The sequence below is a fragment of the Zea mays genome, chromosome 10 (assembly GCF_902167145.1).
Source record: "Zea mays cultivar B73 chromosome 10, Zm-B73-REFERENCE-NAM-5.0, whole genome shotgun sequence".
Classification (NCBI taxonomy): Eukaryota; Viridiplantae; Streptophyta; class Magnoliopsida; order Poales; family Poaceae; genus Zea; species Zea mays.
In genome coordinates this window covers 44,046,996-44,052,059 of record NC_050105.1, presented here as the reverse complement: position 1 = coordinate 44,052,059, position 5,064 = coordinate 44,046,996, and the positions used below count along the sequence as shown (strand labels likewise).

The 5,064-nt window shown below is 49.6% G+C and overlaps 1 pseudogene; it reads left to right on the top strand.

Moving 5' to 3' along the window:
- The first annotated feature begins 366 nt into the window (after positions 1-366).
- Positions 367-4,828, top strand: LOC103642404 (uncharacterized; annotated as a pseudogene).
- The last annotated feature ends 236 nt before the right edge of the window (positions 4,829-5,064 follow it).

Genomic DNA, 5,064 nt, shown 5'->3' with positions numbered 1-5,064 from the left:
GGGGTCTGTTTATAAGAATCCAGGGGCCTGCGCGCAAAACCTAAAGAGCGGCGGGTTGAATACTAAAGAGCTGGGGGATTCTTTATCAAAATCACACGCGAAGGGGTATCGGACCATCTCAACCATCAGATCACAGATCGACGGCCGAGATCAGATCCCGCAGATGAGCGCACAGGCACGAGCGCATGGTGAGCGCTGACAGGTGGGCTCGCGGTGTTAGTGACCTAAGGTAGGACTGATGGGCCGGGCCCAGCGACAGGGGCGCGGGTGAGAGGCGGATCCAAGCAGTCAGATCCGAATGAGACGGCCATGATTAGATCAGGTTTAATTGAAGTCGGGCCATCCGATTAGGAATGAGCAGTTAAGATGGATGTCTGGGATTTTGCCTTCGCTGGTGAGCCAGAGGCGGCGCTCCTCGCGGACACGGCGGCGCCGTCACCGGAGGCGAGGCAGATCGGGGTTCTTAGGGCGTTAGGGGTCTGTCTGGATTGCTGGAGAGGTTGGAGATGACCTACCAAGCGTTTTGGCGGGGTAAGGGTTGCATGAACAGGGCTAAGACGACCAGACGGCGGAGGGAGAGTCCTTGGCGGACCAGGGAACATTCTGGCGAGCAATCGCATGTGACTATGTGCAAAACAGGGGAAAATAGGGGCGAGGTTAGGACGGTCACATTGAGGGAAGACTCAGGAGGTCACAAACGGAGTCCGGGGCACGATGAGGACATGGGTCGACGGCGGTGGAGCTACGGCAATGAACCGGTGAGCACGGACCGGGCAAACCAGAGGGGAAGGGGACGAACTGAGGGGTGTACCGGGTTGCAGGTGATAAGGCGGAGCTTACCGAGGCAACGGCCAGGGCGAGGGCTCGACAGCGACCGCACAACGGGTGTGAGCCTACGACGAGTAGCAGCGGAACTTCCTGGGCACGTGCGCAGAGCGAGAGAGAGGGCGAGTGTGCTCGGTTGAGGACACACCAGAGCGAGGGAGGGCGAGTGAGTGAGGACGGGGTCCAGAAAAGGCTTGGGCGCGTGGGGGTGTGGCCGGGAATCGTGAGGTAGTGGGCGTGTCCACGGTGAGAGCGCGGTGGTTCAGAGGGGAAGGGTCCGATAGACGGGACCCACGAGTCAGCGAGAGGGCGGGCGAGCAAACGGGGTTCTGCGCTGACGAGCGGGGCCCACGGATCAGCGAGAGAGGCAAGCGCGCGCGGATGGGTTCGGCACCAACAAGTCGACCCCACCAGGCAGCGAGAGGGAGAGAGGGAAGAGTGAGTGGGCGCGAGAGGGCGCCGACAGGCGGGGGCCGCCTGTCAGGGAGGGCTGGTGCGCGGGCGCAGGCGCGGGCTGGGCCAGCTGGGCTGATTTGGGCCAAAATGGGATTTTCTATTTTCCTTGAATTTCCAATTACTTTTCTATTATATTTAATCTAGGGTTTTCAAATCAAATACAAATTCAAACCATTTCAAACATGTGCATCAAACAAAAGAATAATTTAGGCTCAACATGATGCAACATTTCATGACTCACATTGTTTTGATAAAATAAATAATTAATCCCTCTCCAAATTAACTTAATTCTATCAAAAAGAAAAAGAGAGAGAGAGAGACAAGGGTAACACCTAAATTTTGGTAGATATTTAGAAAGAAATTTTATACCCCTAAAATCATGGTGTTATAGGATGGGTGGCCGATCGGGAAGTTTTCTCGGATGCTCATGAGTGAGGACAAAGTGCGCATAATAGACCCATGTTGGTCTGTGGGGACGATATATGATCATAGAGAGCTGCCAGGAGTATGTACCGCTGGTGCAGGGATTTGACAGGGTGTTACAAGTGGTATCAGAGCCGACCCTAGTGGTTTCACGGGCGTGTGTGGGTTAGGGGTTCGGGTATATGGCTCATGGTGCATGTGGGCCTGGAGTGGTCACATGGCATGGCATTTGACATCACTAGACACATAGACGTGGCTAAGGAAGGAGGTTCCTGGATTGGGGTTGACCGACGAGTATGTCGGTCTTCTAAGGGGGGTGGATTGTGATATCCTGGCCCCTAGGATGGTGATATTCTGGCCCAAGGCTTAATAGAATTAATAGAGTATCCATACCAACAAGGTACATCTTCTTTTTTGGAATCCTATTACAAAATAATCTCCAAGTTAAGCATGCTTGGCTTGGAGCAATTTGGGATGGGTGACTGACCGGAAAGTTTTCTCGGGTGCGCATGAGGACAAAGTGCGCACAAAAGACCCGTGTTGGTCTGTGGGGACAATATATGATCCTAGAGAGCTGCCAGGAGTAAGTACCGTCGGTCCAGGGATTGGACGGGGTGTTACAAATTCTCATGGGGTAGGGGGAACCATAATCTATTGTGGATCTATACCCTTTTATATTTTTCCTTGAAGGTAAGCTACTCAAGTATACTAGAAAAAATAAATTTGCCTACTATTTAATACCTTTAGTTACTTTTTATTTTCTAAAAAAAATGCAGAATATCAAATTTACTTATATATCCTACTTAACTCGGTGATCTAGGGTGCATAACATTTTTGTAGTGGTCTACTTTTTAATAAGCATCTATAAAAATTTTCTTAGCCCTAGTGCAAAGATCCTCTTATTTTTACCATTATTAGTACTTATTTATTCAAAACTTAAATTAAATAATTTAAATCCATAAACAGTACTGGACTAGGGGTATTTCTATTTTTATTCTGAAGTTTAACTCATACATAGCCTAAGAAAATTTGTTTGGTCGGATTTGATCAAATATCTCTCAAGTTATACCTTTTTCAAGTTCTCTGCAGGATTTAATTTTAAATTTCTAAATGAATAGTAAAATGACCATTTAGCTTTGGGGTCCCTGTAACACCCCAGGTGTTACTGTACGCAAACAACGAATATGGACCCAAGTACGGGAATATTAATAAGAATAACAGTCTCTCTGTCTTAATCTATTTCGTTTATCGTGAGTTCGACATCGTTTTTATTTTTATCTATCCGGGCTCTTCCTAAATGTTTCGTGATGTTCGGAACATAGTTGTTCCGAAAATCGGTGTGTCCGGCGATTATTTATAATTTATCGCTCGCGCAAATACGAATTTGGAAATTTAGACCAGTCCTCTGATTTTATCCCAAACTGATTCAATAGAAATCGACGACTAAAGTTTTCAGTGCCAAATAATTCAGTCCTTGCTCTTTCACAAAGAAATCGCATTCAAGGATGTTAAATCGGATTGTTTCTTCAGCACGTTATTTTGGCGACGAAATCGAGCATACCTTAGCAAATAAGATTTTGGCTAACTTCAGTCAAATCAGGCAGAGCAAATTATCGAAGCCAAAATCAGTTTAATTCAGTCTATTGCTTCTCACTCAGATCAACACGTTCAAATATAAGTAACTGATTTATTTGACTACAGAGTATTCACCAAATTAAATCCTGTCTAAATGTTGTTATCAATCTCGTTTAGGTCCAACCCATTTATATCTCTTTTGAAGTCTAATCCAGAATCCGTATTATCCATTCATTTTGTTAAACAAAAGAAAAAAACATGAGAAAATATCTCCCTCGTCCTAATCTCCTCACCGCTCATCCTAAATTCTTACTCCCATGCGTGGCGTGAAATTCCTGGCCATGTCCCACTGCCCTCTCTCTCTTATCCACTAGCCGTTCCTCTGAAATCTCCTCACCGTTCCTCTCTCTTATCCACTAGCCGTTCCTCTGAAATCTCCAGGCGCCGTTGTTCACAATATCTTTCTCGCTCACGTTTCTTCTCCTACGCAGAGCACATCGAGCCGCTCCAGATCGTGCTCCTCTTCTTCATCCTCGCCGGGCTGCATCTTCCCCAATTCCCTGCTCCACCGTGTCCCTCCAAGCTCGTGCTTGCAAATCTCCCATCTCCTATCTCCCTCACAGCTTTTGCCCAGCCGTCGGGGGTGTGCTCGCCCCGGCTGTCCGTCGCGCCCCTGCTCTCATCTCCAAGGACGCGCCAAGCTCCTGCCTTTCCTCTCCATTTGTGCTCTCCATCGTCGGACCCCGCTCGACGCATGAGCTCGTCTTCAGTCCTCGCGTCGTTCCCCCAGCTCGCTCCGGTCGCGGACGCCATGGTGGCTCAGCTGCTCGCGTCGCTCGGTCAGGGCACCGAGATCCTACGCCATCTACAGTTCGCTGGTCGAGCTCCTCACTCGCGCTCGGATCCAGCCATTGACGCCCAGCCACGCATCGTTCATCTCCAACTCGCCGAGTCTGACCCCAAACCGTCGTGCGCCGCCTAGGCCTGGTGTCTCTTCCTCGTCACCAGCTCGCGCGCCCAGCTTCCTGTTTTTCCTCTTCCTCCTGCGATCGGACATCGCCGGTGAAAGCCCGCCCGTGCGGTCGTTTGCATCCTGGTTTTCTCCCTGCTCGGTGCGCTCACGTTGTTGTCTTCCTGCTCATCCCGTGACGCCGCTCCCGGTCCACAGCTCACCGGCTTCCCTGTGCTTGGTCGCGGATGCCGTCGCCGGTCCTTGTGCCTTGCCGAGCTCATCACCGTCACGAGACTCTGCATTACTGTGCTCGGCCGTACCTCCCCAGTCCTCCTCAGTGGTCTTGTGCGCACTAATTTCCAAATAGGATCGCGCTACTGACTGTCGACCCTGCCATTGCCTCGCAGCGCTCGGACATCAACGTTGTCACTCGGCAACATGTTTGCATGTCACCACGTTATCTTCAGCAACACAGCTCTGCTAGACTCCGTGTGCTCGTCGACACCCACTTGTCGATCTCCGCCACACCGTGCTCCTGCTCTTCAGCATCGTCGTCACACTTTTTCTGTTATGTCGCAAGCATTCCTGAATTGGTAAGCTGATTTATAATTTTTGCTAGTGGGTTTAATTAATGGATTAGCTAAATGGATTGGCTACCTAGGTTGGTCGCGATGATTATCCCGTTGTAAGTCTACGTGTCGTAGTTATATTTATCACACGACGAAATGTCTTAGTGTGTACCGTGGTATGACTAGTGTTTGTGGCGATGGTTTGATTGTTCGTTAGCGTAGGCTCCTGGTAGTGATTTGCGGGTTTAGTTGGATTAAGCTGGC